The sequence below is a fragment of the Patella vulgata genome, chromosome 6 (assembly GCF_932274485.2).
Source record: "Patella vulgata chromosome 6, xgPatVulg1.2, whole genome shotgun sequence".
Classification (NCBI taxonomy): domain Eukaryota; kingdom Metazoa; phylum Mollusca; class Gastropoda; family Patellidae; genus Patella; species Patella vulgata.
In genome coordinates this window covers 31,271,038-31,283,464 of record NC_065884.2, presented here as the reverse complement: position 1 = coordinate 31,283,464, position 12,427 = coordinate 31,271,038, and the positions used below count along the sequence as shown (strand labels likewise).

The following is a 12,427-nucleotide window of genomic DNA, read 5'->3' as shown; positions in this document are numbered from 1 at the left end:
TTCCCCCTCGACAGTGAAGCAGGATCGACAGCGCCTTCAATCAAACCATCAATCAAAGGTCAATATGTGAAATTGCGCGTTTAATCAAATGAAACAATGTCTAAAATGATTATAAAATACCCATCAAATTCTACCTGTTTATGACATATGGTTGGTAGACCAAATAAGGTAATTTCCCCCCCCCCCCTGGTCTTGGGAAATGGGGAGGTTTATTCCATTTTTTGGAAGGAAATTAATGTCAAGGTCAATCTAAGAATTGCAGAAATTAGGGGGTCATAAAAGAGGGTGTTGAATGAGACTGATCAGAGCTTACCCAGGTATTCCGAGCCTCTATCATTTATTGAGATCGAGGGACCTTCGAGGCCAATCAGCTTAATGATAAGGCTGCAGAAACCATTTAACCTGTAGTTTTATACTAGGATCACGACGAAAACACAACAAGGAAGTCCAATATTACTACAAAGTCTCGAAAAATGATTATATCGGGCGTATGTGTTTCTTTGATATGTTAGATCACGGGAGAATTCTGTAATTCCATAAAAACGGCTATTATAAATTACAAGTTCTGGAATGAGGATCGTTGGATTGTATGGGATGTAAATTTAGTGAAAAGTTATAAAGTAATTTTAGTTTAAATATATCATTTGTGCGGGAATTACCACTGTTCGCTTGGTTGTGCCGTATTATTTATCAATATGGAGATTTCTGTTTTATGGATATTGCTATTGAAGGTAAGATGCACTATTTACGCATCGTGGCACCTTTTTATAAATTTAATAAATGTGAAACAGTGAGTGCGCGTCTTTTTAGTAATGAAGCAGAAATATATTTCAGTTCTTTTTGCTGGATACACTCTCTATCTTCCCATGGATATTCAAATTGGGTGTTGACTGCTCTGTATTTATAAAAGACGACATTACATTCACCTTTCCATATACGATGGATTAAGGTCCATATTTTCATTTCATTAAATGCAACTTTGTACACAATACAAAAGACACATAAGAGAAACGTAGATCGTAGCGAGCACACAAGCCTATCTAAAGACCTGTCTTTAATTATACAAAGACCTGCGTAAAACACACGGTCGAATGATAAATCGCACTGAAAAAACAGTTTTACTTCACAAATTTTCATTTAACACATACGTGTCAGATAAAGCCTGTTGATCCTTGATTATACTCCTTTTGGTGCGGTTATCGCAACTAGCGAGAAAACACGCGAATTAAACAATACACAACATTGACATTCATTTTTTACCGGTTGGTTAATTAACACACCTCTACCGAAAACGCACCGTCGCACAGTTTTTCATCCCTAGCATTAATTAATTCACCTCTCAGACAGTTTTTCACCCTTGTTAATTAACATACCTTATTTACAATTTTAACGCGGTAATACCGAGTAATAGCCGGAAAATTAATTTTCTTTCGACACACATACAAATAACAAATGCGACAAAGAATTATATAAGGGCTGTGCACAGATTGACCCCTTAGCAGTTCTCAGTGTATGAATACTTATAATCCTATAGATTTTGGTATGGTCATTGTAAGGGTTTCAAGCAGGGCTTCCACTTCAAAATTTTCACTACTGGTCATTTTTGATAACGCACGAAAACTTTGCAAAGTAAATTCATATTTCATGTTTTTTATTCAGGATATTGTGGATTCACGTGTCTATACAACTTTGTCAGCATGGGGTACACAAAAAATTATACATTGGACTTAAAAATGAAATATTAATAAGGCTTATGATAATTATTTATTAATTAAATATTCCCTTTTGGCTACTTAAATAATCGAAATAGCTGAATTGGCCGTAGAAAAACCATTCCAGTGGCTGACACGTAATTACCACATGCTCTATAGAAAACGCATTGACCTGGATAATTATGAGTTGCGATACAATAACTTCGATATGAAGATAAATATATAATTATCGACAGCATATATCCCCCATTTATTGGTTTTAGACCATCTCTTAAGGCATTACGGACCGCAGAATTGTGAAGTAAATCTTAATAATGAATAACTAAAGGATAACTAACTTCACAGCTAGCTACACTAGTACCTGTATAATATCGTCGTGTATAAGAGAGTTACCATATATACCCACAATTTTTGTAACAATAGCACTGGAATACGTAATGTTCTTAATTTTTCGGTAATCAAGTTAACTATCTCTAGATTTTATTTCTACAATTCCCACAATAGTCGAGTAAAGATAAGCCATATGGAGTGGACACCTAGAACAAATTGCAACAGATAGGTTTTCGAGTAATTAGCATAAATCCAATATGGCCATCATTGGCACCTTAAAACTCCAATATCTCGGAAAAAGTTGACTTTGGAGGGTGTAAATGTATTACGAGTAGATAGGAAAGTGCTACTAAAGAACTAGAAAAAAACTGTCAGACGACCTCCTTGTGACGTCATAATGTCATACAGCCAAAAATTAGCATAAATCCAATATGGCCGCCATTGGCACTTTAAAACTCCACTATATCGGGAATGGATGAGTTTGGAGGGTATAAATGTATTACGGGGAGATAGGAAAGTGCTACCTAAGAATCAAAAAAACATTGCTATATTACATCACCAGGACGTCGTAACGTCATACGTCCAATAATTAGTCTAAATCCAATATGGCTGCCATTGGAACCATAAACATCCAGTTTCTCGCGGATGGTTGAGTTTAGAGGGTGAAAATGTATTACTTGTATCATCTTGTCAAACAATTCATATATTTCTTGAATATCTATATACATGTCATCAGTTTGTAAAGGTTTTAACAGGAATATTTTACTTAGTTACTGATAGACCTGGATTTCAATTATGGACTGTACAATTCTTCTGCTAACAATTCTTCTTTATTGACGATTGCAGGGACTGTAGTATCATGTATGCAATTGGTTCAGGTTCATGCGAATCGTTGACTATGAATTTCAATCTTTAAGTTAGCGTCGGGTGAATTAGTTAAGCCTGGGGGAAAAAATTGGGATTTTTGAAAGAATTTGATTGTAAATTATTGTAATTTAGCTAGGCTTACCTAATTTCGTTTCATCTTATATGACCGAGTTCGTAAATTTGTGCATTACCCTTGCAATGAAGTCCGCCTAGTCGGCTAGAAGACAGACGTATTTTTTTAACAGTGTGTTGTGTCGCTCATACTGACTCTAGCGAGGTAGGCAAGGTCTTATTTTCTCACTAAGATGTTCATTTATATTGTTCAGGCGTTCACAGAGACTGACACACGACCGTTTAGCAGTAAAAAGTTGCCCAGTAAAATTGACTGGGAAGCCATTGGAATTTCGACAAGGATTCAATAGGAGAGTTCCTGAACGTAGAGGCCGAGTGTAATGAGACCTACGTTCAGAGCTGAACTATGTAGGAATTAGCCCCTTTCAAGACGATATAACTCAAGAAAAGTAAGTACCATAGTAAGTTTGATTGGATAGATGAGTTAAATTACAACTTTACAGTAGTATACATAGTACATAAATACGTAGGCTAATTTATCTCTCTATAAATTAGAGCACTGTCAAGAAGCACATTTTCATTCTGACATACTCTTTTCTGAAAAATACCAGAACCCTTACCCTAAAATGTGGAAAAATTTGAAGCATGTTAAGTAGCCATTTTTTTTACTATAGAATCAAATAAAGTGTTGTAAAAATTAAAAATGTCTGGAACAATTTTGATGTCTTGAATTTACTATCTTTATAGGGCCAGACTCGATGATAAAGGCAAAACGAGGCAAAAATGACCACTAGACCAGGATGGTCCTCGAAAGATTGCAGGCACAGTTGCAAAACCCCAGCCAGAACCAACTTCAGAGACAGCCAAGAAACAGAAAACCAGATTTTAATGTAAGTATTTTCATAATAATCGCCTTGGATTAAAACCCATGCCATTTCTGTCTTGAAACGATAATCATATTTTCAGAACACAAATGGAGGGTACTACTACTCTATTCCCTGTACCACCACATAACAAATTGTCTGTAGGCTGCATGTCTTCTCCTTCGATTAATGTCTTCGTCCATATCAATTGCTAGTACACCGTTTCTATATACATTAGCAAGATCCAGAACTTGTGGCTCTAAACAATACTGAAAAAATTAAATTAAAGATACATTATGCGAGATTAGATAACGAGTTGGCAGTTCTCACTATAATAGTTAAAAACTAGATAATGTAAAGGCAATTAGCTGAAAATTTCAGTCAAATTGATCCACTATGAACCGAGAAATAAGTGATCGAAAGTTCCGCATAGCCCCGGTCATCATTACTAAAGTCTCGATTATCCATTTAATCGTTAAATTGAGAAGGAAAGTTATGCAGGAAATCGGATCATAATACAACAAATATCGCAGGCTAGCGTTGACATCGAGAGTTGATTATGGTCAGGATACGTTAATTAATGTCTAATTAATAGTTTGTATAACATTTCAGGCCTAAAGAAAGACCTACAATAGGCATATTTAGCTCTTGCATAATAACTATTTTTAAAATCTATTTTCAGTAAACCAGCCCATTTAAAGTGACTGAAATGAAGGCTGCAGAACTTCCTGCTGCCGGTACTACCCAGGCCAATGACATTAATTTTTGTGGATGAAATATATCAAAGGATATTATTACAGAAAAAAATCACTTACTGGTCGTAATGAAATACAATTCTCTGGTCTGGTACCGCAACATAACTTCTCAATATCTGTTGGCATATCTCCACATCTGTCATAGGAACACCAATCTGGTGCAGTTGAGGTTGGATATGGGGGTTGGATTGGCTGTTGGTTTCTTAGTTCTTCAGATATGTCAAATAAAACTGCAGGCATTTTTTTAGCCACAGACAAAAAAAGTATCCTACATCCATCCACTTACCAGTTTCTGAAATTTTTTGAAAATTATGTTTGCAATTTGTAAATAATTATCTCTGGGCTCATATACTGTGTAAATATTTTATATAATTATTACCAGAAATGATCATATATATATTTGTCATATAATTACAAGAAAGTGTGTGAATAATAATCCATTGTGAGCTTACAAAATATTTCTTTATATCTTAAAAATTTGTTTTTATAAATATTCTTGCTTACTGTTTCTGTGTATATATTTTACAACTATTAAAAAAAAGAGTTTTTTCTTACCTTGTGTCCCTCAGTTTTTTTCTTTTTTGAGTCTTTTGACCCTCTCCCTTGTTGACTCAGTTTTCCCTTTTTGTCTTTTCCCTCTTTTTGGTCTCGGTGGGGTTTCGGATGACGTTACATGTAATTGCAGCTTCCGTTAAGATCTAATTGTCCTTGATGTAGATGATGCTTTTGATGTTGAAGGTTGGGCAGCATGAGTTGCTTCTGGCATAATTGGTAAAGTAGAGACGATGGGGGGGGGGGGGGGTGTCAACATCTGGTAAGGGGGTGTCAACATCTGGTAATGAATTAAATGATTCCACCTGGCATGCCCGACACAAGAATGGTAGATCACTCCCAGTTTTGACTGACCTCAAATAGACAGCTTTCGAAATACCTGTAAAACCAAAATGCAAAGTGAATAAAAAAGGATTTTCATAACTCATAGAAAATTCGAGGCAATAAACCTAATTAATAGCCTAATTGCACACAAGAAATTTGTCGGACGTGTTCTACATGTCTTATGTGTCCATTTACCACAGGAATCACAAGTAACTGCTTCTTAATTGGCACCAATGAATTTATTACACACATAGGACACTGCCAGTCATAATAATTATAAAGTTCAAAAGTGCAGAAATAAATCTGATGAATGATTCATTTCGTCCGTTCGTTTTTGGAGTTTTACGTCCACTTCCACCTAAGGTGATATCGTAGACAAAATGATTCATTTTCGTTCGTTCGTTTCTACAGTTTTACGTCCACTTCCACCTAAGGTGATATCGTAGACAAGTGATTCATTTAATTTGATATTATTTATATATTTTGAGGGTGAAACCATGTTGCAACTTCAAGAAGTTCAAAATAATCAGCTTTTATAATTACTCATTATCAATTAAAAAAATGCAGGTGGATGAAGCCATATCGGTCTTAGGTCTAATCAAAGCTAAGAATGAACCCAATCATCAAATTTTAAAGATAATCTGTCTGTTTCATCCATCAATTAGGTACCGGTAACCAAACCAAGTGAAGCCATGCAGTGAGTCGAGTGACTGATAATAATTTAGTCGAAGTAGGCCTACCATTACCAAATGACAATCATTCAATCTAAATTCTGATCATTCAATTCACAGTTCGTTGCCGACTTTGAAGCCATGGGCATAAGTAAATAATGAATATAAACTTACCGGGAAAAATGGATTCATTGTTTGGCATGAATCGTAGCAGTTCAAGTCACATATCCTCTAAAACTGTCAGCTACATGTATAAACATTACAGAGCCAGGCGTATATTTGACACTTTGCGCATGCGCTACAATGGGATTCCCCCTTTTCCGCTTTGTAGACTGTGTTTACCAATCTCTCATCATAGTGAAATTGGTGAGAACACCATCCACCCAACGGAATTTTTCCATTTTTTTAAAATACCGTTGATAAGATCATGCATATACCACTAATGAATTGGGATATTGTATAATAGTACAATTTGTTGACCAGAATGAAGATTTGGACATATTCAGTTACAGCAAGAGTGTTATTGTCCCTTTAATAGTCCCCTGCTTTCTTCGAAAGGCGGGGGACAACAAAAGAATACAAAGGAATAGTCAAGTTACAATATACAAATGGAAAGTGAAGCATTTAAATTATAGTTCAAAAGTTTGTGTAAAAAACGGGTTTTTAGACATCGTTTAACAATAGCCAAGTTTGGACTATTTTGGACTTCCAGAGGCAATTTGTTCCATTCGTTTGGTGCTGCGTATGCAAAAGATCTCTCACCAAACTTTGACTTCTGTACTGGACATACAAGTTGGTTTTTATGAGATGAACGTAAGGAAGGAGAGAAGGCACATATTGTTTAATCAAATCGGATAAACAGGTTGATGTCAAAGGATGTTTAAACAGTTGAAAGTGATTGTGTATTCTTCAGAAAAATTGATGCAAAATTTGTCAATGCACTTAAAAACTTTATTGTTTCTGGTCCAGGTAATACTTTTCTGGATGTGTGATGGATTTTGTTTATAATTTTGCTGCAGATTAGCGTGGCTGCTGTTTTGATAAATCTCTTCTGGTCGAATTCCAAATCCCCCTTTCGTGAATTATCATAACATTGTCAAAGAATTGTCCCACTTCTTCGTTTAATCATTACGTCTTTTCACATTGTCTGTCTATAACACATAAGATATTAGAGTTTTAAGATTTCCAAAGGCAGCCATATTGGATTTATACCAATGATTGGACTAAGGTGATATGACATCACATGGACGTAATTTAGCAAGGTTTTTCTGATTCTTTGGTAGCACTTTCCTATCTACCCGCAACACATTTACACCCTCTGAACTCAACCATTCCCGATATATTGCAGTTTTAAGGTTCCAATGGCAGCCATATTGGATTTATGCCAATTGTTGGACGTATGACATTTATGACGTCACAGGGACGTCATGGATTATGCATTTTTTATTCTTTGGTACTACTTTTATTATCTACCCCTAATACATTTACACCCTATAAAATCAATCACTCCCGAGATATTGGAGTTTTAAGGTGCCAATGGCGGCCATATTGGATTTATATTAATTACTCGAAAACCTATCTTATTGGATTAATGCTAATTGTTTGGTCGTATGACTTATGACATCACAAGGATGTCACCTGGCATTGTTTTTCTAGTTCTTTGGTAGCACTTTCCTATCAACTCGTAATACATTTACATGCACCAAACTCAGCCATTCCCGAGTTATTGGAATTTTAAGTTTCAATGGCGGCCATATTGGATTTATGCTAATTATTGGTCGTATGACGTCACAGGATTGTCTTTTAGCTATGTTTTTCTGAGTCATCTGTACCACTTTTCTATCTACCCGTAATACATTTACACCCTCCAAACTCAACCATTCCCGAGATATTGGAGGGTTTTTTAATGTGCCAATGGCGGCCATATTGGATTTATGCTAATTACTCAAAAACCCATCTTTTTATTTTGGGCGATTTTTGTTTGGGAGATCTTCAGGGACCCCTCTACCAGATTCTGTTGAGAAAAATTCTGTTGCAATTTGTTCTAGGTGATTTATTATTTTTACTGGACCGATGGGTCAGATCTAGTTACGGTCATTTTCCATAGCCCTTGGTCCCAATCGGCATATACGGCCGAAGTGGAACCTATGGTTTCAAGGGATTTTTTACCTAATACCGAACAAAAAATCTTAAGAAAGAGAGGAATATAGTAAGATTGATATAATTTTTGCTCTTTAAATTAATAATAGCCTTATATCTTCTAATTATTGGGTTCATATACATGTATTGTAGAGATGTCATAAGTTTATATATAAAAACAGTGATAATTTCATAAACATTTAAGTCTGGCTTAATAACAAAATAACATGTCTGAAACTTCTGGTGGAAAGTTTCTACTGTCCATATAAGGGTGGTTCTTGACGTCATTAGGCTTAGTAACCAATTATCATAATTAATTATTTGTCCAATTAAATAATTGACAGAGCTGTCTCGAGGACACTGTCAATGTTATAAGACTGATTTAGGTCCTATAGATTTTAGACTACACTGCAGACATGAAGATTCCTTTGTGTTAGACATTGTCTGGGTTCTTTTAGAGGACCCTATGATAGTAAGAAGAATATACACAATGTGAGTTCTAGCCAAAAGAGGACTAGACGATCACAAGGATATTAAATCAATTAAATCATCTCCCACTCTCTTGTTTTAAATCAAGACTTAAAATCCATCTCCTTTAGACATGTTATCATGATTAATCAAATTAATTACCTGTATGCGCCATGAGCATGCCTCTGTGCACGGAGTACTAGCGCTATATAAATGTACATATATTATTATATTTTATCACCCAATAATACATTCTACAGTAGATATCACTTGTGTGATATATTTCATAATCTACTGCTCAGGAGATATCGCTTTACATGAATTTGATTGGTCAGTTGAAAAGGAACTACTTTTTTTTTATTTTCAAAGAACAGTTCATTTCTTATTAAAAGTAACTTTTTTTTTTTTTATTAAAAATGAACTATTGTTATTCAGTTGACCTTGATGGAAACACTGGGTCAATATAAAGGACTTTGCAATGGTTGAATTGCTGTCAATAAATGATGTATCACTACGCCCTAATGTTCAGTAAAAGTGAAATCTACAGCAAAGAATTTTATTTATCAATTTGTGCATGTAAGAAGGGATTGGGTGATAAATAAAATCTCCTACTCGTCTTTTTTGATATCAAAAAATATCAACACTCGTTGATAAAGTAAGACCAGCGGCCGCCAGGCAGGATACGCCCACATTTTCGAGAGATGGATAGAAAACCACTCGGCAAACCTCGGCAGATTCCGGTATCCTACATCTAGCCTCGGCTGTATGACAGTAAGTGATATGTACCTACGCCTATACATTTGCGATGCGGCACCGGTTTACTTATAAGGGGAAATTTGCCCGCGTTTAGAAAGAAGTTCTCAAAATTGCCTTGTTCGAAGAGTGTGTAGAATTTTCAGTGCAAATTTGTCCTTGTCTAAAGAAAATCGGATAAACTTGAAAGAAAAACAGCTTCAAACTTTGAAAATTTTGTGAGATAAAACATTCTTCAAATACGTCGTCATCAATGACGTCATTGGTCGTCATGGACTACACCATTGTAATCCGGGAACTTGAAAGTAGTTCTAATGGCGGACTTTGTCATACAGCCGAGATTAGATGTAGGGTACTGGAATCTGTTGAGGTTTGCCGAGTGGATAGAAAACAAGCTAAAACGAAAGTGATTTTTCCTACAATCAAGCGCCACAATTCAGGAAATTACAATTATTATGCGCAAATATCGAAAGGAACCGAGATCTTTGGGTAAAGACTTACATTTCAAGTTTCAACAAAATCGGATAAAAATTATGACCTCTATAGGGTCCACAACCTTGATATATCACAAACGGCGGCCATTTTGTCTCTGTTTTGGGCCGATTTTCACGAAATTCGAACTCAGTCATCCTTAGGGAGTAACGGTGATATAATAATACGTTTTTTTAATCGGATAAAAATTATGACCTCTATAGGGTCCACAAGCTAAAAACGCGGTTTTTCGAACAATCAGGGGCCATAATTCAGGAAGTTACGGTCCGATATGAGCGAATATCGAAAGGAGCCGAGATCTTTGTTATAAACTAACATTTCAAGTTTCAACAAAATCGGATAGAAATTGTGACCTCTATAGGGTCCACAACCTTGATATACCATATTTTTTACGCTATTTGAGAACGAAGGGCGGCCATTTTGTCTGTCAGTTTTGGGCTAATTTTCACGAATTCGAACTCAGTCGTCCTTAGGGTGTAACAGTGATATAATAATATGTTTTTTTAAATCGGATAAAAATTATGACCTTTATAGGGTCCACAAGCTAAAAATGTGATTTTTCATACAATCAGGTCACAATTTTTATCCGATTTTGTTGAAACTTGAAATATAAGTTTATAACCCAAACTCGCTCATATCTGACCGTAACTTCCTGAATTATGGCCCCTGATTGAACGAAAATTCCTGTTTTTAGCTTGTCAACCCTATAGAGGTCATAATTTTCTTTTGATTTTGGTGAAACTTTAAATGTAAGTTAATAACCCAAAGATCTTGGTTCCTTTCGATATTCGGCATATCGCATAGTAACTTCCTGAATCATGCCCCCTGATTGTACGTAAAATCGCGTTTTTAGCTTGTGGTCCTTGTAGAGGTCACAATTTTTATCTGATTTAAAAAAAATATGTGAATATATCACCATATACATACTAAGATCATGGATCCTTTTGATAATCACGGATACCGGAACTTAACTTCCTGGATTATGGCCCCTGATTGTTCGAAAAATGGCATTTTTTCTGATTTTAAAAACCGTTTAAATATTTCACCATTCCACCATAATGAAGGTTGAATTCGAATTTCGGGAAAATCGAAATGAAACTGCCCAACAAAATGGCCGCTATTTGTACGCAAATTGTGTAAAAGTATGCAATAGGAAGGTTGTCGACCCTCTAGAGGTCATAATTTTTGTCTAATTCCGATGAAACTTAAATCATATCTTTATATCCCAAATATCTCAGTCCCTTTTGATAAATGCGCATTTCAGACCATAATTTTCTGGATTATTGCCCCTGATTGTACAAAAAATCCCGTTTATTTTTCAGCTTGTTCTCTATCCATCTCTTGCAAAATGTGGGCGTATCCTGCCTGGCAGCCGTTGGTTTGTTCAATCAAGGGCCATAATTCAGGAAGTTACGATCCGATATGCTCGAATATCAAAAGGAACCAATATCTGTGGGTTATAAACATGTATTTCAAGTTTCATCGGAATCAGATCAAAATTGTGACCTCTAGAGGGTCCACAACCTTGATTCACCAGATGTTTACACTATTTGCGTACGAAGGGCACCCATTTAGTCCGGCAGTTTTGGCCCGATTTTGACAAAATTCGAATTCAACAGACATTACAGTGTAACGGTGATATATTTGAACGTTTTTGGATAATAACTATGACTTCTAGAGGGACAACAAGCTAAAAACGCGATTTTTCGTACAATCAGGCGCCATAATTCAGGAAGTTACGATTCTATATGCACGAATATTGAAAAGAACCGAGATCTTTGGGTTATAAACTTGCATTTCAAGTTTCATCAAAATCAGATCAAAATAATAATTGTGACCTCTAATAGTCCATGTGACAGACCTCGGATTTCGGAGTATCATTACCAATTTGATGAATAAATTCAACCATGATTTTCAGTTAGCCTGGTGCCCAAAGTGTTCAAATTTGGTTGATGGACTTCCGGTTCACTTTGCTAAATGCCATTTTGGCGGCCATCTTTAAAAATGGCCGCCGTTTTTTCATTGCAATTGAGCGCGTCAAGGAAACCTTCATAACTCTTTCACAGATTGACCTATTGATATGGAATATGGCTCAAAATGTTCGCAATAACATTCTACAGCTGCTGTGATATGACACATGTTGGTGAATGAATCATATATTTTCCAAATCAACAGATTATTCTGAAAAAAGCAACATTTTGGTATTTTTTTTCAAGATTTATTTTATAAGTTCACTACCAAATCATGTTCAGGGTAAATTTAGCCAAATTTTGTGTGTGGTCTTCTTAAGTTATTCATTTGGCATAAATAAATACGCTCAGTGACCCAGTCTGTACAGCTGCGGTGGTCGGAAACTCAACAAAAGTCTTAAGTAGACTGTCAATTTTAAAATGTTGAGCCTCGGCGAGTTAGGGTACTAACCATGTGAA

The 12,427-nt window shown here is 35.7% G+C and overlaps 1 protein-coding gene across 4 annotated transcripts in view; it reads right to left on the bottom strand.

Annotated features, from left to right (window-relative positions):
- LOC126825380 (non-neuronal cytoplasmic intermediate filament protein) overlaps window positions 1-12,427 on the bottom strand; it is a 191,938-nt gene that overhangs the window by 46,822 nt on the left and 132,689 nt on the right. The window lies entirely within an intron of this gene.